Source organism: Lithobates pipiens, unplaced genomic scaffold, assembly GCF_037356315.1.
Source record: "Lithobates pipiens isolate NorthernLeopardFrog02 unplaced genomic scaffold, aLitPip1_a1.2 Scaffold_30, whole genome shotgun sequence".
Taxonomy (NCBI): domain Eukaryota; kingdom Metazoa; phylum Chordata; class Amphibia; order Anura; family Ranidae; genus Lithobates; species Lithobates pipiens.
The window spans coordinates 70,484,560-70,509,335 of record NW_027507791.1 but is presented as its reverse complement, the minus strand read 5'-3'; the positions used below and the strand labels follow the sequence as shown (position 1 = coordinate 70,509,335).

General features: G+C 43.8%; 1 protein-coding gene across 4 annotated transcripts in view; it reads left to right on the top strand.

Annotated features, from left to right (window-relative positions):
- The first annotated feature begins 795 nt into the window (after positions 1-795).
- DAAM1 (dishevelled associated activator of morphogenesis 1) overlaps positions 796-24,776 on the top strand; it is a 295,770-nt gene continuing 271,789 nt past the window's right edge. For 2 of the 4 annotated variants that reach the window (XM_077464407.1, XM_077464402.1), the window contains exon 1: positions 796-960. The gene's annotated coding sequence lies outside the window, so the exon portion shown is untranslated. Of the gene's footprint in view, positions 961-23,511; positions 23,531-24,776 lie in introns of those variants that run through there. The other 2 variants (XM_077464406.1, XM_077464405.1) reach the window with 2 other exon arrangements.

The window sequence follows — 24,776 nt, the reverse complement described above, 5'->3', positions numbered from 1 at the left end:
CCACATTGGAATGCATCAAAAATGCACGTAAATCTACATGACTATTAGATTGTAAGCTCTTCTGAGCAGGGCCCTCGTAATCCTCTTGTATTATAACTGTATTGTCTCCTTTTTATATTTTAAAGTACTACATAAACTGTTGGTGCTATATAAATCCTGTATAACAACAATAATAATAACATGTATAAATGCAACTTAGTAAAGAAAATACATTTAAATAAACTAAAAGAAAAATCCAAGATATGCACTGAAAACGCAGTGAAAGCACATGGAAATGCACTGAAAACGCAGTGAAAGCACATGGAAATGCACTGAAAACGCAGTGAAAGCACATGAAAATGCACTGAAAACGCACATGGAGAAAGGCACGACTATTGCATTAAAAACAGCAAAAACTTAAACAAAATACAAAAAAAAAAAGCATGACAGCTGAAGCGGAGAGATGTAAGTCCAGCCTAACGCTATGCATATGCGCTAATGCACCCCAATAGTGTGAATGGACAGTTTGCATGACTGTCCCCCAGGGTGTTCAACACACACAATTCTCATCTATTGTTTGACTTGTACTGTGCAAAAAAACGGCGCAATGCGATTAGCGTCCACTAGGTGTCATGCGAGTACGCCGTCCTTTGATGTAGCACCGTCTTCCTCCCCCTATTGTCGGATGGGAAGCTCCATTCTCTGCCCATAGATAAGCGCCGCACACCGCGGGGCAGTGTGGGGGATGTAGTTCTTCCCTCCCCTCTTCCTGCACAGGCCGGTTCCAACAAAGACTACATCTCCCAGCAGTACTTGCGCCTTATCAGCTGCCCCTGCGCACAGACAGACAGCTCCAGCGGTGTCCTATCACACCGGAGGGGGATGATGTCACCTGCAGTCTGCAGCACGCAGAGACAGTTCAAATAAATCTCCGTGTATGAGGAGCTCGGGTAGGATTCATGAGGGACCCGGCATGGTCAGGTGAGACCCTCCCTGTTCTGGGGAACACGGACAGTACACACTGCAAGGGATGGTGGGGAGACACTCAAGCAGCTTATGGGCGTGACAGCTGTGTGGGGTGACTACTAATATTCAGTGCATGGAGGATGTGGAGGGGACATGGAGGATGTTCCATTGAGAAAAGCAGCTCGCTGGCTAGCTGGATCCCCCTCCATTGATCTGCAGTCAGTGGTCTCCAGACACAATGGGCAACTACTGCCTTCTTTTCATCCTCCTCTCCATTCATATTGTATTGTCTTCCCACTGCAAGGAGGAGTGCCGGATGGACGCTATAGGAAGGGATTGTATTGGAAGAGATTCTGTATTGGTAGGGAATGTAAACAGGCATTGTATTGGTAGGGACTGCACACGGAAAGGGATTGTATTGGTAGGGACTGCGCACGGAAAGGGATTGTATTGGTAGGGACTGCACACGGAAAGGGATTGTATTGGCAGGGACTGCACACGGAAAGGGATTGTATTGGCAGGGACTGCGCACGGGGAAGGGATTGTATTGGCAGGGACTGCGCACGGGGAAGGGATTGTATTGGCAGGGACTGCGCACGGGAAAGGGATTGTATTGGCAGGGACTGCGCACGGGGAAGGGATTGTATTGGCAGGGACTGCGCACGGGGAAGGGATTGTATTGGCAGGGACTGCGCACGGGGAAGGGATTGTATTGGCAGGGACTGCGCACGGGGAAGGGATTGTATTGGCAGGGACTGCGCACGGGGAAGGGATTGTATTGGCAGGGACTGCGCACGGGGAAGGGATTGTATTGGCAGGGACTGCGCACGGGGAAGGGATTGTATTGGCAGGGACTGCGCACGGGGAAGGGATTGTATTGGCAGGGACTGCGCACGGGGAAGGGATTGTATTGGCAGGGACTGCGCACGGGGAAGGGATTGTATTGGCAGGGACTGCGCACGGGGAAGGGATTGTATTGGCAGGGACTGCGCACGGGGAAGGGATTGTATTGGCAGGGACTGCGCACGGGAAAGGGATTGTATTGGCAGGGACTGCGCACGGGAAAGGGATTGTATTGGCAGGGACTGCGCACGGGAAAGGGATTGTATTGGCAGGGACTGCGCACGGGAAAGGGATTGTATTGGCAGGGACTGCGCACGGGAAAGGGATTGTATTGGCAGGGACTGCGCACGGGAAGGGATTGTATTGGCAGGGACTGCGCACGGGAAGGGATTGTATTGGCAGGGACTGCGCACGGGGAAAGGGATTGTATTGGCAGGGACTGCGCACGGGGAAAGGGATTGTATTGGCAGGGACTGCGCACGGGGAAAGGGATTGTATTGGCAGGGACTGCGCACGGGGAAAGGGATTGTATTGGCAGGGACTGCGCACGGGGAAAGGGATTGTATTGGCAGGGACTGCGCACGGGGAAAGGGATTGTATTGGCAGGGACTGCGCACGGGGAAAGGGATTGTATTGGCAGGGACTGCGCACGGGGAAAGGGATTGTATTGGCAGGGACTGCGCACGGGGAAAGGGATTGTATTGGCAGGGACTGCGCACGGGGAAAGGGATTGTATTGGCAGGGACTGCGCACGGGGAAAGGGATTGTATTGGCAGGGACTGCGCACGGGGAAAGGGATTGTATTGGCAGGGACTGCGCACGGGGAAAGGGATTGTATTGGCAGGGACTGCGCACGGGGAAAGGGATTGTATTGGCAGGGACTGCGCACGGGGAAAGGGATTGTATTGGCAGGGACTGCGCACGGGGAAAGGGATTGTATTGGCAGGGACTGCGCACGGGGAAAGGGATTGTATTGGCAGGGACTGCGCACGGGGAAAGGGATTGTATTGGCAGGGACTGCGCACGGGGAAAGGGATTGTATTGGCAGGGACTGCGCACGGGGAAAGGGATTGTATTGGCAGGGACTGCGCACGGGGAAAGGGATTGTATTGGCAGGGACTGCGCACGGGGAAAGGGATTGTATTGGCAGGGACTGCGCACGGGGAAAGGGATTGTATTGGCAGGGACTGCGCACGGGGAAAGGGATTGTATTGGCAGGGACTGCGCACGGGGAAAGGGATTGTATTGGCAGGGACTGCGCACGGGGAAAGGGATTGTATTGGCAGGGACTGCGCACGGGGAAAGGGATTGTATTGGCAGGGACTGCGCACGGGGAAAGGGATTGTATTGGCAGGGACTGCGCACGGGGAAAGGGATTGTATTGGCAGGGACTGCGCACGGGGAAAGGGATTGTATTGGCAGGGACTGCGCACGGGGAAAGGGATTGTATTGGCAGGGACTGCGCACGGGGAAAGGGATTGTATTGGCAGGGACTGCGCACGGGGAAAGGGATTGTATTGGCAGGGACTGCGCACGGGGAAAGGGATTGTATTGGCAGGGACTGCGCACGGGGAAAGGGATTGTATTGGCAGGGACTGCGCACGGGGAAAGGGATTGTATTGGCAGGGACTGCGCACGGGGAAAGGGATTGTATTGGCAGGGACTGCGCACGGGGAAAGGGATTGTATTGGCAGGGACTGCGCACGGGGAAAGGGATTGTATTGGCAGGGACTGCGCACGGGGAAAGGGATTGTATTGGCAGGGACTGCGCACGGGGAAAGGGATTGTATTGGCAGGGACTGCGCACGGGGAAAGGGATTGTATTGGCAGGGACTGCGCACGGGGAAAGGGATTGTATTGGCAGGGACTGCGCACGGGGAAAGGGATTGTATTGGCAGGGACTGCGCACGGGGAAAGGGATTGTATTGGCAGGGACTGCGCACGGGGAAAGGGATTGTATTGGCAGGGACTGCGCACGGGGAAAGGGATTGTATTGGCAGGGACTGCGCACGGGGAAAGGGATTGTATTGGCAGGGACTGCGCACGGGGAAAGGGATTGTATTGGCAGGGACTGCGCACGGGGAAAGGGATTGTATTGGCAGGGACTGCGCACGGGGAAAGGGATTGTATTGGCAGGGACTGCGCACGGGGAAAGGGATTGTATTGGCAGGGACTGCGCACGGGGAAAGGGATTGTATTGGCAGGGACTGCGCACGGGGAAAGGGATTGTATTGGCAGGGACTGCGCACGGGAAAGGGATTGTATTGGCAGGGACTGCGCACGGCAAAGGGATTGTATGTATTTGGAAGATATGGGATTGATTGTACAGCAATGAATTTGGATCTCATGGGCTGTAACTGATCTGACATTGAATTCTGATCTATAGAGCTGTACAGAGCCAGAGTGCCATGTACAAGAGAGTGGTCCTACTGGTGATGGGCCCTGCTAGGTATGTGAGTGGAGAGGACTGTGTATGGGATGAATGCTGAGCAGAGATTTATCCGGATGCAAGAAGTGATCTTTCTATCCGGTCTTCACTTATCCTTTTTCGGTGGCCATAGTGAACCATTCCTGAACTGTATATCGGGACTGAAGGTGCCATTTTTAGATCTGTGTCCACGTTTAAAGTCTGGTTTAACACTGTTTTTATTTCTTTTCCCATCCTCACTCCCACCAGTTTCTATTCCCATCTCCATCCTCACCTGTTCCCATTTCCATCCTCACCATCACCCATCCCCATCCTTGCACGTACCCACATCCCCCCCCCCCCCCAATTCCCATGCTCATCCTCATTTTTTCTGTAAATCGGTAAATTTAATATTGTGATTATTAATGGTGACTGCAGTTACCTACACATCATCGTTTTTTACTTGTGACTCCCAAAATATTAAATAAAATGGAACTAAACCCTCCTATCCTTTACAGCCAAGGAAGCTGCCATCTTGGCTTCAGTTTGATCTGCAGTTGCCATGGTGCTGCACATATGATCTGTTATGACACCAGCCATGGTGGGTTTGGTTCCACTTTATATATTTGTGGTCCTTTTCATATGGCTTTCAAATCAGGTCTGTCAGTTTATTTTTTTGGCAGAGCTGATTGAAAGCCCTATGTAAGTCTTTGGGCAGGTGAATGTGCATCTGCTTACTTCTAAAAATGGAAAGGCCCGCAACTTTTTTTTTTTCAGCCCTAAACATGACAGATCGGTGGTAGCCTGAAGTAAGTGGGTAGGCAAGTCTGTGTTCATGCTGCCGCCTGTAGGTTAAAGGTCAAAATGCGAAAACTGAATGGGGGGGGGGGAGCTTCAATAACCAAAACTGTAGTGTTTATCCTCCTGACACATCACAGGAAGCACCTCCATGGTTAACGGAGAACAGAATTAGAATACTTAGCCATTAATAAATCACCAGGACCAGATGGCTTGCATGCAAGGGTACTTGGGGAACTCAGTCAAGTAGTTGCCAGACCATTGTTCCTAATTTTTACTCAGTCTACTGACTGGAATGGTACCAGCTGATTAGAGAAAAGCCAATGTAGCACTAATATTTAAAAAGGGACCAAAAAACATCCCTGGGAATTACAGACCAGTTAGCCTAACATCAATAGTATCAAGCTCTTGGAGGGGATAAGGGACTTTATACAAGATTTTAGCAATGAGAATGGTATCATTAGCGGTAATCAGCATGGATTCATGAAGAATCTTCCTTGCCAAACCAATCTATTAACCTTCTATGAGGAGGTGAGTTGCCATCTAGATAAAGGAAGGCCCATAGATGTGGTGTATCTGGATCTTGCAAAAGCATTTGACACAGTTCCCCATAAATGTTTACTGTACAAAATAAGGTCTGTTGGCATGGACCATAGGGTGATTACATGGATTGAAAACTGGCTACAGGGGTGAGTTCAGAGGGTGGTGATAAATGGGGTGTACTCGGAATGGTCAGGGGTGGGTAGTGGAGTCCCCCAGGGTTCTGTGCTGGGACCAATCCTATTTAATCTGTTCATGAACGACCTGGAGGAAGGAACATACAGCATACAAAGCAGGGCAAAAACTTCTCTGCAGGATGTGGAAACCTTGCAAAAAGATCTGAACAAATTAATGGGGTGGGCAACTACATGGCAAATGAGGTTCAATATAAAATAATGTATTTGGGTATCAAAAATATGAATGCAATCTATACAGTGGGGGAGAACCTCTGGGGGAATCTAGGATGGAAAAGGACCTGGGGGTCCTAGTAGATGATAGGCTCAGCAATGTCATGCCATGCCAAGCTGCTGCTAACAAAGCAAGCAGAATATTGGCATGCATTAAAAAGGGGATCAACTCCAGAGATAAAATAATTGTGCTGCTATACAAGACTGTGGTCAGACCCCACCTGGAGTATGCTTTCCAGTTCTGGGCACCAGTCATCAGGAAGGATGTACTGGAAATGGAGAGAGTACAGAGAAGGGCTAATAAAGGGTCTGGAGGATATTAGGTATGAGGAAAGGTTGCGAGCACTGAACTTATTCTCTCTGGAGAATAGATGCTTCAGAGGGGATATGATTTCAATGGGGATAAAACTTTTTGTGGAAGGGCATTTAACAAGACACGTGACCACTCATTAAAGAAAAGAAGTTTAGCCTTTAAACTACGTAGAGGTTCTTTACTGTAAGAGCGGCAAGGATGTGGAATTTCCTTCCACAGGCGGTGGTCTCAGCAGGGAGCATCGATAGTTGTGTTTTTTATTTTTATTTTTTATTTTTTTAATATTAGAAAAGCACCTGAATGACCAAAACATACAGGGATACAATATACTACTGACATATAATCACACACATAGGTTGGACTTGTGTCTTTTTTTTCAACCTCGCCTACTATGTAACTTTATAAACTGAAAGGCAACGTCTGTCCCATTCTAGTCCGACCCACAGCAAAGGAGACAGGACTCCTTACAAATTGATTTTCCCTATGCAGTTATTGCAGCCTACAATATTTTGTGTGCTCATGGAGATGGTTTCTTCTGTGTTTGGATGCGTTAATGCAGGTTTGTATGTTCTATTTAACTGTAATGTGAATGACAGTCTGCAAGTTGCTTTGTATTTCTTTTGGATGTATTGAGATCCATTTGTGTTGCTTCAAAATTCCTGCAGCACTGGTCTCTGTAGTGGGACTAACAGGTGAAAGGCTTCTCAAGTGTATACACTACATTTATGTACAAAACGCAGTGTTTACAAACAAAGCATTAACCCCGATAAACCCATTTCCTGTACAGAACTGCAAAATGATGGATGGAAGCATAGTTCTAGAACAGGTGGGTGACCTTTACTCTTGGCTGGTGTAGTGGTAACAGTCCACACGAAGACCAGAATACTGGCCACACGCATTATCCATACATTTATTTATTTATTTATTTATTTATTTATTTTTTTTGATGGTAAAATAAGTGAGGTCATCTACTTGCCATTTGTTTTCTAATTTGTGTAAGTAGGAGGCTATCTTAAATCTTTTAAAGAGTTCTGGAATTAAGTGGTTGAAATTGCCATTTCCAGCATAAGAGGTTCATGTACCGCATAAAAGGCGGCGGTGTAGTTTACTGCAATCTGCAGTGGATCACTTTTCAGAGGAAGGTAGACGGAGGTCTGCAGGTGTTCAGGAGGGAATCCCAAGGGGGACCTTACATTGCAGTACTGTGCTGCAACCACTTGGCATGCGGTTGCAATGCGGTCACATTGACTGCAATGAATGCATTTTGCAGGAGGAATGCCTGCCAGACACGTCATGTGGAATTATCATCAGTGAGATGTTTTGTTTACTTAAAGCATCAATGTGAATTGTCAATATTTAGATCATTTTGTTTACTAATAACTTAAATATAATAATGTCAATATTTTGTATTTTTTTTCCATTAACACCTGATCTGTTTGTTGTTCAGTACTAAGGCATGCTTACATTTGTGGCAGACTTGGCCACTCTCTGAAAAGTGATTAATTAGTGGATCATTTTTTATTTTATTTATTTTTGAAGGCAGTTGACAGGTGACTGGGAGGTGATTTGTTGCCTCCTGTCTACCAGCTTAAAGAGTAAGGCCCCTTTCACACTTGTATGTTTGTGCTTGCGACTTGAAGCAATGCCTGTGTAATCTGGAGGTCTAGGCACCTCAAGTTGCATCAAAGTTGGACCAAAGTAGTGCAGGGACTACTTTTGAAGTCTCACCAATATGAACGCTACTCATTGGAAATCATGGGTACGTCTTGTCAGGCGATTTTGCAGTCCCAAGTTGCAGGACAAGTCGCACGAGTGTGAAAGGGGCCTAACTTCATCATCCCCCCGCTGGGTGATATATGTCAGTGTTTCTCAACTCCAGTCCTCAAGGCGTCCCAACAGGTCATGTTTTGAGGCGCCTTGAGAAACACTGATCTATGTACATACAAGGATTTTCACAAACTTTGTTGCAGAGTCCTACCTTTTTGTTATTCTGAAGAAATCCCTCTGTGTATCTCACCAAAAATGACATTTTGTCATAGGCGTTGCCTGATATCTGAATTGTATCTTAGTGTAGACAATGATGCAGAAAATGTTTCTGGGGGGCATTCTGTAAACATTCTTTGTACAGAACACCTCCATGTTTACAGAAAATGACAGTGCTGCTGATTGAAGAGTAAATTTAAATGAATAACTTTCAATTACATTATGGCATGTGTCGCAAATATAATATGCTATATTTTTATTTGCCTTTTTTTTCCCCCACGAAAGTACTGCCTGCTAAACGCAATGGGGGTACAATTTTTGTCACAGCATTTTGTGCATCCGCCTCCAGCCACTGTGTAAGGTTAAGGGGAGCAATCGGGGGCGGACTGACCAGTGGGCCACTCGGCACTGCCCGAGAGCCCCATGCCACTAGGGGGCCCCATCAGGGTTGCCAGACTCGGTAAAACCAGTGACGGTATGTAAAAAGATTTTTTTTTTTTTTTTTTTTTTTTTTTTTACATCTGTCTCTGAAATGTCCCTTACTGACATCCTTTTGGGTCTAAAAATTCTGAGATTATAGCTGCCCCACCTCTCCAGTACCTTCTCAGCCAATAGAAACATGTCTGTGTATACTGTGTGATTGTATCTACTGTGTGGCCCCATAATCTGATTGCCTGGGGGCCCCATGAGTTGTCAGTCTGCACCTGGGAGCAATAAAATCATGGCCCAACTACCTATTTTTACTGCTCCCCCGCATGAGTGGGAACAAACCCTTTATAGTTCTATAGACCTCCTTTTGGCAGATTTTCCTTTGTGAATTTTTAGTGTAGGCTATATGCAGTTATGGGATTGTGTATATTTTCTTTATATTTGCTAAACGGAAAGAATCTTTCAAAAGGATGTAGATGGGGAGCTGAGAGACTGGCACCCTTCCCCACAGGTTGCCACCCTTCCCCATATCACTCAGTTTGATCTTTCTTCCTATTTGGGCTAGATCACATATTTAGGAGTGGAAAGCAAAAGGGGCTCAAGCCTAAAGTCGCACAAAAAGATTTATACAGATGTAGATCTAATGCCCTGTACACGTGGTCGGATATTCCGACAACAAAATCCGTCAAATTTTTTTCAGACGGAATTTGGGCCAAACTTGTCTTGCATAAACACGGTCGCACACAAAGTTGTTGGAAAATTTGATCGTTCAGAACGAGGTGACGTAGAACACGTACGTCAGGACTATAAACAGGCCAGCAGCCAATAGCTTTCGTCTCTTGATTCATTCTGAGCATGCGTGGCACTTTGTGCGTCGGAATTTAAACGATTGGATTTTGTTGTCGGAAAATTTTAGATCCAGCTCTCAAACTTTGTGTGTCGAAAATTCTGATGGGGGGAAAAAGTCAGATGGAGCCCACACGATCTGAATTTCCGACAACAAAATCAGATCGCACTTTTTCCATCTGAAAATCTGACCATGTGTACAGGGCATAAAAGTCCAAAACCCCTCAAGAAGCTTAAGCTCACATTTGACCAAAGATTTGTGAGCATCTGACCATCACACCTATGTGAGCTTGCTGGACATCCCATTCCAAAGCTATTGATATGGAGTTGCCCCGCTCTCCCTCCTTTTGCGGCAAACTCGGCCTCTGAAATCAGGTACTGTATTGAACGAGAAGACCTGTCTTGGCTTGCGTCCTGCATTCCTATTCACCCCAAAGGTGTTCAGTAGGGTTAAGGTCAGGGCTTTGTGCAGATCACTTGACTTCCTCTAATCTAAAACTGATCACATCATGTCTATGGAGCTGAATTTGTATACAAGGGTGCGCAGTCCTCCTGGATCAGAAAAAGGGCGTTTACCAAACTCATCACAAGGTTGTAAGTGCGCAATTGTCTAGGGCGGAAACAACGAATTGACAACTAATCGATTATGAAAATAGTTGTCGGTAGGGCTGCAACTAATGATTATTTTCATAATCGATTAGTTGGCTGATTGTTTTGGTTCATAACCTATAAAGTGTGATATATAATTTAGTTACTATGTAAAGTTTCAAAAAAAGGCAATATATTATATGCTGGCCATACAAAAACAATGTCTTCCTTCAAAAAAATAAAACCCATCATTTTAAGAACGTTCGTTTTGATTTTCGAATCGTTAGGCCTCATGCACACGAGACGCAGCTGAAAACTCTGCTCAAAAAAAGCTGAAACGCACGTTTAGAAATGCGCGTTTTGCCGCGTTTGCATGCCGCGTTTAGATGCGTTTGCGTTTATAAGCGTTTAGAAAGATAACATCATGTAGACCCTCCCCAAGCTCTCAAAGCATGTTTTTTTTAACTATTTCTGCTATTTTGATCAGAGTGAGCAGAAGCAGCATAGAGAGCAGTTGTACACTTGCATTTGCCTCTCTTTCTGTGGTATATATTTTGAAATGGATCCCATATTGAATATATGTCAGGAAATGCTCCTGATGTTGCTCTTGATGAGACAGCAACGTTGTCGCAAATTTCGTGAGGGGTCCAGAATCGGAGCTCGTCGATATTGGACCCATCCGTTGATGGGACAGCAAATGTCCGTTGGATATTTCACAAACATGTATGTGCAGCTGCGTACCTACCCCGACAAGTTTTTTAATTTTAGCCGGATGTCCATTGTCACATTTGATCCACTAACCCTAACACTAACCCTACCCCTAACAGCTAACCCTAACCCTAAACAACCCTAACCCTAATCCAACCCTTAATCCTAAACAATAACCCTAACGGATAACCACTTACCATAACGCCCAACGCTAATGACCAAATTACATTGCCGCAGATGGTCACAGTTGACTTTGAGGCCATGTATCTCTGATGCAGAAAAGTGCATGACATTTTGCGACCCGACTTTGGGGCCCCCTATCTCGGGGTCACTTGATGATAGGATATGTTGTAGTGCTAGATCCACAGTGTCTGCATACCAAATTTGGGGTTCCTGGCAATAAGTGGCCCCCAAGATATGGGCCCCCAAATTCGGGTCACAAAATGTAATTCTCAGATCATATTTCTGAGTTTTCGGGTCCAAAAATTGGGTTCCTTTAAAAACGCATATAAACGCGGGCGACGTGTTTAGACGCGTTTTTGCATCTGAAACGTGGAAATTTTTGCATCTGAACACTTTTTTTTTTTTTTTTTGCTTCTGGAAAAACGAGGTTAAACGCAACTACATAAAAACGGCAAAAAACGAGACTGTGTGCACGGACACATAGGATAACATTGAATAAGTTCAGGGGCAGTTGAAAAAAGTGTCCAACTGTATCTTAACACGCGTTTAACTGCGTCTCGTGTGCATGAGGCCTAAGTGGGGTCAAATCGACGTTCATTTTCAATGATGGTGACAGGAAAATTTAGAAATAAATTGTCAGACAGTGTGGTTTTCGTTCAGAAATTACATTAGTTTTTAAACGGAATGTTAAAAGCAAGTGAAAATTTCAAACAACATTGTTTCATTCAGCAAATGTACAAAGATTTTTCATATGAATATTCTCATCTGAAAATTGATCCGTGTGGCCAGCATAAGGCTTGGTACACACCTATGCAGTCTGATTTTTATCTGTTTCTACAGTGCCCCAATAGCAAGGTAAAGGAAAATTCTACCTTTAGAACCACTCGCTTCCTGCCCAGGACTACATGTCCCATGAGGCATTGCTCCTCACACATTCACAAGTTACTGACATGTATGGATGATGTACTGAGCTGTATGTGTGCTGCACTGTATTTCTTGATATGTAAACAAATAATGCATTCTGTAAGCAGGCCAACTAATCGGCTGGCCAATTAATTGATTATGAAAATAGTAATCGATTAATCTCATAATCGATTAGTTGTCGATTAAATCAATTAGTTGTTTCAGCCCTAGTTGTCAACTATTTTCATAATCTATTAATCGGTCATTCAATTAGTTGGCCTGCATACAGAATGCATTATGTGTTTACACATCAAGATTTAGTAAGTGTGTGAGCAGCAATGGCTCATGGGACATGTAGTTCTGGGCATGAAGTGAGTGATTTGTAAAGGCAGAAGTTTTTTAACTCGCTATAGGGAAACTCTATACTAGGGTTTCACCGATACCGCTTTTTTTTTTTTTTTTTTTAAGACCGAATACAAGTACCAATGCGGTCCCGTCACTATGGTCCAAAATGAACGTCAATTTAACCCCTCTAACGATTAGAAAATTGAACAAACGTTCTTAAAAGACAAAATTCTTTGAAGGAAGACATTGTTTTTGTATGACCAGCATAAGTTGCAGTAGGAGCAGGTAGCTTAGCCACCTGTCTATGACAAGGGAGTCTGTCATAATATTACAGTTCTGTCTGAAAACGGAAAAAGAGTCTTTTTTTTTTTTTTTTTTTTTTTTTTCTTTTCTTCTTCTTCTTCTTTAAAAAAATGTGATGTCTGATATTTATCAGATTCAATCTTTTCATAGTGTATACAGTATATCTCTTCTGTCTGTCCTTCTCAGAGTGGATTAGAGATTTTGCTTCCTAACCATATAGTTATTTATATTTACCACTGCATATAAATTTTTAAGAAGTAATTGGATTTTTATTTATTTTTTTTAAACTTTACATATTAACAAAATTATACACCACACGCATTGGAATTTGCACTGTTCTTACACTGCTAGTGTATGTAGCAATACATTTTATTTGGATTGACGCTGCCTCGCCTTAGAGCTGGTCCTGGTGAGGAAAAAACCCAGAAAAAAGTCGATTTGCTGAAATATCAAATCGAAATTTTGAATCTATTTAAATCTTGAATGGAGTTGAGAGGTCAAATCGATTTATTTTTTTCCTCCCCCAGTCCTACTATCCGAAACAATTGGACAACTAATCTGTTATGAAAATAATTGTTAGTTGCAGCCCTACAATTTGTCTTTCAGTGCTGTAGCATTAAAACTGGCCATACACCAGCGGATGATTCAAAAATTCTCACCTGTACATTACATGACATGAAATTACTTAAAGGTTTGCTGTTAAAAAGTTGATTTTGAAGTGAATGACTTTCCCCAAACGAAAACCACATTCACCTGCTCCTTCAAACTTCCTCATCATTGAAGTTTAAAACAATCGCTTTAACAATTTACGCCTCATGCACACCGGACACTTTTGCAGCTGCTTTTAGGGGTATCGGCATTTTTTATTTATTTATTTTTTTTATTTTTTTTTTTTTTTAGATTGTGTCCATGCACACCATGGCTTTTAGCAGTGTATAGTGGCAGGAAAAAAAAAAAAAACACTGCCAGTGTTCCCAGGAGCAGCATTGTTTTGGCAGAAAAAATGCTAAATGTGCCTAAATCCTAGGTGCTCTTGAGCATTAATTAATTTCAGTGGCCAGAATAAATAATTGAATGCCCAAGCTCTTGATGCATGTAAAGCTGCCTAAAAGCTTTAGACGCTTTTTAGGCCTCATGCACACTGGATGTTATAAAAACGGCAGTAATGTAAGCTGTAGCTGTTGAATGAGTTTTGCAGTAGTTGTGTTTTTGTTTTGTTTTTTATTCTCTTTAGCAAAACTATACTTCTACAAAAGCTTATGGCTCAAAAAATGCTGTTAAATGCGCTGTAGTTCTGTGTTGTGGTGTTTTTTTTTTTTTTTTTTTTTTTTTTTTCTTCTTCCAGGCAGAAAATGCCCCTGCCAAAAAAAACGCTGATAGCCTATGTGTGCATGGACACATAGGATAACATGCTGGGGCATTTATTGGCTGTAGAAAAAAAAATGCCTGAAGCCAAAAAAGATCTATAGAAATGTCCAGTGTGCATGAGACCTTACAAGCGTCGGGATGTTTTTGCTGCTGCTTGTCAGGAGGGGAAGGCTTCTAGGAGAGTTTGCAAAACATCCTGTGTGTATGAGGTCTAGAACATTCTTAAAACAAACAAAAAAAACATTGAAATTTGCTTTTAGGCCCCTTTCACACAGGCTGTCCGATCAGGTCTGCCTGTTTGTTTTTCAGGAGGACCTGATTGGACCCTCCATTCACTCCTATCGATCGGCGGATGTCGGCAGTGATATGTCTGCTGACCTCCGCCGCTATTTGATTTCAATCCAGAGGGGTGGCGGTCCTATTTTCCATCTGTCTGGCGGATTGGATGAAAGCCCAATCTATCCATAGAAGAGAGTGGGACTTTGTCTGTCTCTGCGCTACACAGTGAGTGGAGACGGACCTGTCATCCACCTGCTCAGCGGGGATCAGTGGAGCAATTCCCCCACTGAGCAAGCAGAGTCCATCCAACGGAGGTGCCTGTGTGAAAGGGGCCTAACAGTACCCTTTACTGGAATCCTCTGTATTTACAATTGTGGACTAATCTCCATAATGTAAAGTCTACATTTTGATCTTGATTAAATTGGCAATACACAACAAATTGGGTCAGCTGCGTGCATATTAAAGCACTTTTTGTGGTCAGCCTAGTACATTAGATGTGACACCATAGTCCGAGTTTGACTGCTGCACAGATTTTCCATAGAAGGGTTGTGGCATATATCGCAGAAGGCAAGCATGCATGTTTGTTAATGAACAGTAGTGATTTATTTAGGAAGATTTATCCTGGATTATTTTTTTTTTTTGTTTGTGAATGAGATCATTTAGAATAGGTACAAAGGCATTCATTTATTCTCCTAAACTGCCCATCAGCTGGACTGGGCAACAAATTGCCTTATGTATATGGTATCTTGTGTCGTAACTATTCACCTCTCGGCTAATAATGTAATGAGAATCACATGCATTGCATTTGAAATGCTATGTAGCTGGTTAAATTGTCAATGAGGCTTTTTGTTGTTCCTAACCAGTTTACATTGATCAATCTGATACACAACAGTCTACTGTGTTTGGATTGCGCCTTCCTTTTTGCACACTCTTCACAGGCACAGACAAGATAATCTGGTTTTCACAGAAGTGATAAAGTTCTTTTTATTTAAACCCTTCCCTAGCCCTGGGCTATGATCATTATCTCCTGCAACCACCCTACTTTCTACAATTACACAGACTTTGTCATTTTTCAGTTTAACCCCATGCAGTACTTTTTTAGACGTTGCCTTAAGTTTTTCAAATGTATTGCCTTTCAGTTGGCATGTTGTAGATGTGTTATCTTTTTCAGTGGTGTATTGCTGTTATTAACTACTTCCTACCAGGCCAATGTATATATCCGGCCGGGTGGGAGCTCTCTCCTGACTGGACGTTCAGGAACGTCCTTCAGAAGGAGGGGGAATGCGTGCCCGCGCAGCGGCGTGATCCCGATGCGCTCGCGTCACCCCGGACGTGGCGCATCTCGGATCGGCAGGAGGGCTCTGTGATTGCCTCTCCTGATCACATGACGGCCGTGTCCAATCACAGCTGTCATGTGATGTAAACAAACAGCCGGTCGCTAGGTAATCGGCTCTCCTCTCCTCACACGGAAGTCGTCGCTGAGGAGAGGAGAGCTGATCGCTGCAGCCAGGTGGTGATCAGTGAGTATGAGCTGTTTTTTACAGCTTTTTACTCGCTGATCACCAGTCTAGTGTAAAACACACATGTCCCCAAATAATAAAAACACCACCTGTCCCCCACATATGTCCCACTAAAATCACATGTCCCAATGATTATCTGCACACGCATGTCCGTGATCACACAAACCAATTATTATACACTTAACAGCATTTTTTTTTACCAAAAACATGTAGCAGGATAAATTTTGGCTTAAATTTATGACAAAATTTGATTTTATTGGAATTCTTTTAAAATGGAAGAAGAAAAAAAAAAAAAAAAAAAAAAATATATATATATATATATATATATATATATATATATATATATATATATATATATATATATATATATATATATATATATATATATATATATATATATTTTTTTTTTTTCTTCTATTTTAAAAGAATTCCAATAAAATCAAATTTTGTCATAAATTTAAGCCAAAATTTATCCTGCTACATGTTTTTGGTAAAAAAAAAAATGCTGTTAAGTGTATAATAATTGGTGTGTGTGTGTGTATGTGTATATATATGTATGTATATATATATATATATATATATATATATATATATATATATATATATATATATATATATATATATATATATAATGCTTATATGGCAAAAAACTGAGTCATGAATAAACGCCACCAAAATAAAAAATGCAAACAATGATAAAAATTTAATTTGGGTACAGTGTAGCATGACCGCGCAATTGTCATTGAAAGTGCAAGAGTGCAGAAAATTGGGCTGGGAAGGGTAAGTGCCCTCTATTGTAGTGGTTAAAGTGGTTTGTAAACCTCAGACATTAAATATGAGCAAAGCGGATCCCTGTGTAGTGTGTGTGCCTGTCTCAATTAAAGAGGAAGTAAACCCTGATGAGTTTTACTTCCTCTTTTTTTCCCTGCAAAGGTAAAGCATAATGGACTACTATGCATCGCATAGTAGCTCATTATGTGTCACTTACCTGACACAGGAGCCAGCGAAGTCGCCGCTGATCCCTGTAGTCCGCCGCATCCATCTTGCTGGTGGCGTCTCGCAGCTCCGACCAATGACAGCGGCGAAGCCGCGATGACGTCACTCCCGCGCATGCGCACGGGAGTCGCGTCTCGCAGCTCCGCCGCTGCCATTCGGCGAAGCCGCGATGACGTCACTCCCGCGCATGCGCACGGGAGTCGACAAATTAGGCAAATCCATTCTTAGACTTGCCGCATTTAGTGCGCCTGCGCGCCGCTGTCTACGGCGCATGCGCCGTAGACAGCGGTGCCCATTTTCGGGCAAATATCTCCTAAACCATATAGGTTTAGGAGATATTGCTTGGACCTACAGGTAAGCCTTAATCTAGGCTTACCTGTAGGTCAAAGTGGTTTGAAGGGGTTTACTTCCTCTTTAAGAGCACTAAGTGCCATTTCTGTCTGCTGCTTTTTGTTTCTTTATCAGCATGAATTAGTTCTGACGCGTTTCCCTGACACCAAGAGAGAAAAAAGGTGACTGGGGCGGGGATTCCAGCCAATTGACAGCCTCAGCTCTGTTCCTGTATGCTGTGTGAAGGGGGTTGTGTCTCTTCCCTACAATCAGCTCTAAGACCTCTCCTCATTGAGCTCTGCAGAGTGCAATTTCATCTCTGTTCCCTTTTTTCTGACCGCTTAGACAAGTTTTATAAATTCTGTACTTTGAATGGATATAGACAAGAGAAGACCACAGACAGACAGATGTAACGTATGTAGGAGGATTTGTTTCATCTCTCTATCATCTGAGGCCAGTTCCTTCACTGGCAATATGAAAGGTTTTACAACCACTTTCTTGGAAGCTGCATTTGAACCTTTTCAATGCCATGGCTTAGGCCTTGTTTACACACATGCTAAGGCCCATAATCCGTGAATTGGCCACATGTTGATGCATCTTAAAGCGATACTAAATTCTCGTGTGGTGTGTTGTGTGTGTGTGTTTTTTTTTTTTTTTTTTTTAATAAACATGATCTAATGACCTGCTCTGAAATTTTGTTTTGTACAGGGCAGCCCAGATCCTCCTTTTCTCAGGTCCCCCTTCAGTGCTCTGGCTCCTGCCTAGTGCCCCCACAGCAAACAGCTTGCTATGGGGGCACCCAAGCTGCTACTGTGTGTCCAGACACTGAGCCGTGGTCTCTTTCTATCCTTAACCACTTAAGGACCGCCGTATTGCCAATGTACGTCATTACAATGGCACAGGCAGGCACAAGCACGTACATGTACGTGCCTGCCTTCCAGCGGGTGGGGGGTCCGATCGGACCCCTTCCCGCTGGATACGGCGGTCCGTTTCCCTCCAGCAGCGATCCGTGATGAGGGGATGGCCATTGGTTTCTGGCCACCCTCTCTCGATTGCTCCTGGCCAATGACGAACTTCCTCCCACTGTGTATTGTTTACACAGGAAGGAGGAAGTGATGTCATTCTCCTCGGGGCGGTCTTTTTGACCGGACTACGAGGAGAAGACTAAAAGTAAGTGCACCAAAACACTACACTGACACATAGGTACACATAGGTACACAAACCCCCCCCCCCCCCAGTCACAGTGTCACTGATTGCATTGATAATTTCTTTACTGATCAATGCATTCAGTGTCAGTTGTAAAAGTAAAAACTGTCAGGGCAGTTAGTGTTAGGTCCAGGGTAGCCCCCTATCACCCCCCAATAAAGATTTAACCCCCTGATTGCCCCTAGAGTTAACCCTTTCACCCCCTTTTGCCAGTGTCACTAAGCGATCATTTTTCTGATCGTTGCATCAGTGTCGCTACTGTCGCTAGGTAGCTAGTTATTTTTTTAGGTTCACCGCCAGGTTTTTATATTGCTAGGTACCCCGATATACTACCCAATAATGGTTTTAACATCCTGATTGCCCCTAGTTAACCCTTTCACCCCCTTTTGCCAGTGTCACTAAGCGATAATTTTTCTGATCGTTGCATCAGTGTCGCTACTGTCGCTAGGTAGCTAGTTATTTTTTTAGGTTCACCGCCAGGTTTTTATAGCGCTAGGTACCCCGATATACTACCCAATAATGGTTTTAACCCCCTGATTGCCCCTAGTTAACCCTTTCACCAGCGATCACAGTATAAGCGTCACTGGTGACGCTGGTTAGCCAGTTAGTTATTTAGGTTCCCCGTCAGGTTTTTATATAGCGCCAGGGACCCCCATATACTACCTAATAAAAATTTGAACACCCTGATTGCCCCTAGTTAACCCTTTCACCACTGATCACCGTATAAGTGTTACGGGTGACTCTGGTTAGTTTGCTTTTTATAGCATCAGGGCACCCACCATTTATTACCCAATAAAGGTTTAACCCCCTGATCACCTGGCGGGTGATATCAATTAGGTTTTAGGGTCAGGGTCTGCATCGTCCCAGGCAGCGCTAGGTTAGTGCCAGTACCGCTAACACCCACGCGCAAAGCATAAACCTCCCGTAGTGGTATAGAATCTGAACAGATCAATATCTGATCAGATCTATACTAGCGTCCCCAGCAGTTCAGGGTTCCAAAAAAAACGCATTGTTAGCGGGATCAGCCCAGATACCTGCTAGCACCTGCGTTTTGCCCCTCTGCCCAGCCCACCCAAGTGCAGTATCGATCGATCACTGTCACTTACAAAACACTAAACACATAACTGCAGCGATCGCAGAGTCAGGCCTGATCCCTGCGATCGCTAACAGTTTTTTTGGTAGCATTTTATATTTAAATCCGGAAGGCAGTGCTTGGTTTTCGGGGTCCCGTACGTGGCTAGGCTCCCAAAAAGTCCCCCACATGTGGTATCCCCGTACTCGGGAGAAGCAGCAGAATTTATTTTGGGGTGTAATTTGACTGATGCCCATAGCATGTGTGAGCAATATATCATTTAGTGACAACTTTGTGCAAAAAAAAAAAAAGTTTGTAATATTCCCGCAACTTTTGGCAAAATATAAAATATTCCATGGACTCAACATGCCTCTCAGTAAATAGCTTGGGGTGTCTTCTTTCCAAAATGGGGTAATTTTGGGGGGTTTTGTGCTATTTTGGCATTTTATGGCCTTCGAAACTGTGATAGGTAGTGAGGAGTTAAATCAAAAATTTGCACCCTTAGAAATCCTGAAGGTGGTGATTGGTTTTCGGGGTGCCGTGCGCGACTAGACTCCCAAAAAGTCCCACACATGTGGTATCCCCATACTCGGGAGAAGTAGCGGAATATATTTTGGGGTGCAATTCCACATATAACCATGGCATGTGTGAGCAATATATCATTTAGTGACAACTTTTTGTAAAAAATTTTTTTTTTTATTTTTTTTTGTTATTATTCAATCCCTTAGGACAAAAAAAATAAATATTCAATGGGCTCAACATACCCATCAGCAATTTCCTTGGGGTGTCTACTTTCCAAAATGGGGTCATTTGGGGGGGGGTGTACTGCCCTGCCATTTTAGCACCTCAAGAAATGAGATAGGCAGTCATAAATTAAAAGCTGTGTAAATTCCAGAAAATGTACTCTAGTTTGTAGACGCTATAACTTTTGCGCAAACCAAAAAATATACGCTTATTGACATTTTTTTTTACTAAAGACATGTGGCTGAATAAATTTTGCCCTCAATGTATGACTAAAATTTAGTTTATTCGATTTTTCTTATAACAAAAAGAAGAAAATTTTCTTTTTTTTTTCAAAATTTTCGCTCTTTTTCCATTTATATCGCAAAAAAAAAAATCGCAGAGGCAATCAAATACCATCAAAAGAAAGCTCTATTTGTGGGAAGAAAAGGACGCAAATTTCGTTTGGGTGCAATATTGCATGACCGCGCAATTACCAGTTAAAGCCGCGCAGTGCGAAATTGGAAAAAGACCTCTGGTCCTTAAGGTGTTTATTGGTCCGGGGCTGAAGTGGTTAAAGAAGATAATTGAAACGCTGTTGGATACAGTACCCAATCCATGTCATTGCGTCATACAATCAATCAACTTATGAGTTTGGGTATCACCACTTCCAATTTCCATGTTTTGTATACAAAATTGTTTCAATTGTCCCATGTGTGCTGCACACAAAAGGTTTTTTTTTTTCTCTTAATGCATAGAATGCCTTAGGATAAAAAAAGTCTGCTAACCACTTTAAGCCACCAGGTGCTGCATGCAGGCAGCCCATTCAAGTCTATGGGGACACAGCAGCTGTGCGAATGCAGCCACTTCTCCCAATTTGACAGAGGTATGGGTAAGTGGCCCTAACGACACAAACTGTGCATTTGGTACTGCTCACCTGCATGCCTGTCGGATTGGGACAAGCACATGGGCAGTTCTTGGTGTCTGCCCCTGTGGTTGAGGTTAAATTGCATCCTGACCCATGACTCGCAGCATTGCATTCAAATACTGTATTCCCACTCCACATGTCTGATCATTTATAAATACCTGACATAGTGGCGGTCTATTTTTTTACTAAAAAATGTTCGATTAATTGGGCAAGCATTTTCTTGAGGATGTCTGGATGCACTTTTCTTAATACAGTGACTTTCTATGACTCCATCTAGTGGCCGTAATGCTGTATTCTTTACTGAAATCCCTCATTCAGGAAAAATACCACATTCTTGCCACTAGATGGAGCTGATGATTATAGGAAATCACTCTACTAAGAAAAGTTCGGACAAATTTGTCAAGAATGGACGTATGCCTGTGTCCTTTATCCAACTATTTTTATAAATGGATCCCAAGTGTGTTGGACTAATGCAAATATACTATGCAGACGCTCTCACCCTTTGTATAATTATTCCTGACCCAGAGAGGACATTGCTTTATATACAGAATAATCACAGACCAGAGTCTGTGTTCCCTCCCCCTAGGAGGAGAGCTTGGATAACCAAGGCTGCAGTGGATTGAAATCAAATTATTGAAGTCTAAGTAGACTTTATTGCTTCAGTATAGTGAATTTCTGAACATACTTTTGGCTGGAGCTGATGTGGTTTAATTGATTTTCGCTCCAGTTTTGATTGTTTGGTAATTCAAAACCAAGAAACAAATGAAACCACAGATGGCAGATTTTCAATAACAAAAATGACCATAAAGACTAAGGTCACCAACTAGAGACAATTAAATTTGTTTCAGTAGACGCTGCTGGCGGTAGATTGCTTAAGGCAGGATTTACAATGTTGTTGCGCTGCGTTCCTGCAAGTTCATTAGGCGCCTTGTTAATGATTATGACTACATACTCTTTCAGACAGGTGGCTGGGAGTGGTAAAAAACAGCTTTTGAGCTGTGGTTTTACTGACTTTGGCTATCCCCCTGCATTGTAGCTATACAGCTGGACAGGGCTGTATGCATGCCGTGGCTGCAAAGCGTTGATTCAAGGCCACACCATTTTTAACTCTGGGTGCACAGGCGGCACCTCCTGTCCAACTCGCCCATTGAGTTCAATAGGGCTACACTGCAATGTAAAATATCTGCCTGGATAACACAAACCCCAAAAATCAGGCATTATGGACTGGGCTGTAGCGTCTTCTGAATTCTTGTCAGCCCCTGCAATGCTACTCTGTGACCTGCAATTCCCCTTGAATTGCATTTCACCTTAAATCGCATTTCAGGCGTATTTCTATTGTGACAGCTAGCAGGGAGGAGAAGATCCCCTCTAGCCGTAAGAGTGGCGATCTGGGGGGTGGGGGTAGTTTGTAACATGTTACACCCTGATTATGGGTGTAACATGTTACGAAAGGTGAACTTATCCTTTAAAAAGAATTTTGCTTCTAACATTTTGAAAAACAAACCTGATCCTTTTTTGGAACATAATGCAATACCATGCATTGCAACACTGAAAAACTGTTGTGTTGCCTTTAGTGTGTTGGAGTGCTGTTTAGAATGGATGGCATCACAATGTAGTAATGCATGTTACCACGCAGAATTGGTGAAAAGGGAGTGAAAAACGTTTTTGAAATCATATAAACACAGTAAAGCATATGAGATTTTATATATCTGGCTTTATTGCACTTCCTTTATTGTATTTTGTGTTTGGACTCTTTTTTTTTTTCCTGTTTTCCAGCCCATCCCGCTGGCTCCTGATCAGAGATCGGAAGCTATCTGTTACATTCACTGTGCTGGGAACACAGGGACTCTCTCAGCACAGAAACTTTAGCCACCATGGGCGCATATATGCCATGTGGGCATTCAGGCCCACCCTCCCCGCTGCCACACACATGAGTTGTGTGGTCGGTATGAGATGCCGGGTTGGGGTGTGTGTGTGTGTGTGTGTGTGTGTGTGTGTGTGTGTGTGTGTGTGTTTTTATTTTTATTTTATTTTTATTTTTTTAACGTATGTATATGCCTCCTAAAATCTGTGGCGCTTTAGTGGTTCCATAGTTCTTCTGGCCTAATAAAGCACCAATCCTTGTGACCCGTGCTGTTGATAGTTTTCAACGCAAACCCAAACTGGCAACGGTAAAGGAAATAAACTTACTATTCTGAGCTTGTCAGTGCTGACAGAGGCTGGGTTTGCGTTGTGACCTAGCTAAGGGATGGTGAAAGAGGAATCTGGCTGGCTGCCTATCAGTCTGGCGGAGGTGGAGGGTTGCTGTTGCCATGGTAACGCCCCTTGCCATTGAAGCGTTCCTATCTCCTGTCGGGTCAGGTGGTGCTGGAGGTGGTGATGAGGCCGGCCTTGGCTGCATGCTAGCTTGTCCTGGGGGAATAAGTCAGGTACTCCGCAGAGAGGAGAAGACGACGACATTTCCCATGTTCTGTCATCTTATCCTTCAACACCTCCCGGGAGAGCTGGGTAGTCTGCTGCAGTCTGTGCTTACTTGGAAAGTTCCAGTAATTGGGCACCTGCCCTGCCAGGTAATTTATGGATTTAACATGCTAAATAGTCACTATTTGCATAATAAGTGATTTCTGGGTTCGGGGGGCTCAGCAGAATTTAAAGGGAAACTATTCTATACCTTGCAGTGCCTGCACTTCTATTCCCTTAAAAAGGTAATAAACTCGAAAGCAAACATTTATCATATTGCAACTTGCAAAAACTTGGATGTAATGGCTGCATTTATATTTCCTTTTTTTTTTTTTTTTTCATCTGGTGATCTGGCCAGCAAGTCTTTTGTTTGCAAAAAGCACAAGCTCTGCAGCATAATGTATCCGTCTTGCGTAGATGAGACAGAGCACTTAATACTGGCAGGGGTGCTTAAAGTGGTTGTAAAGCCTTAAAAGAGGAGTATGTGTCCGTCCGTCCGTTCCCCCCCCCCCCCCCCCCCAGATTTCATACTTGCCTAGGTAGATACTGCATCAGACCGATGGCTCAGTTCTCTCACCTCCCTGAGACACACAGAGCTATGGCTTGGCCCGCTCCCACTCTCTCCTCATTGACTTACTGGCTGTGATTGACAGCAGTGGGAAACAATGGCTTCCGCTGCTGTCTCAGCCAATGAGAAGAGGGAGTTCTGGGACAGCCGAGGCACTTTGCTGGATCGAGAGGGGGCTCAGGTAAGTATTAGGGGGGGTGCAGCACACTTTATGCATGAAGGTATAAAGCCTTCAGTATTTACAACCACTTAATTTACAGAACCAAAGCAGACAAGATAAGACCATGGTTTTCTAAAAGCCTAAAAAAAAGAAAAAACTAATGTAGCAACCGCATCTGACTGATAAGCTGCAAATTTTTTACGTTTTCGGTGTGATTATTACCGCTTTAAGGCTGAGCCCGCACTGCAAGGGAGAATTCTCGAGTCTCCCAGAGTTGGGTTTTAAACCGGGAATGCATAAGTGATAAGGCCGCAGCGATTTGTTCAGATCCATGCTGTATTTAGAAGAGGAAACAGAACTCGGGCACAATTTTTGCTAGCTGATTTATGAAGCATGATGCTTCCTGAGCACCGGCTGGAAAAGATCTGTTGAATACAGATAGGGTCCTGCGTTATGCGGTGAGAAGATTAGATGCTGATTAAGGAAACCGGAATTAAATGCATGATATGTGACTTGGCTGTGGCAAGAGTAATCTATTGTTTTATCATCAAACCGAAAATTAAATGAAGTAATATTTACAATGTTCAAAGCGGTCAAACAATCGGTGTCTTAGTGCAAGTTTGCATCA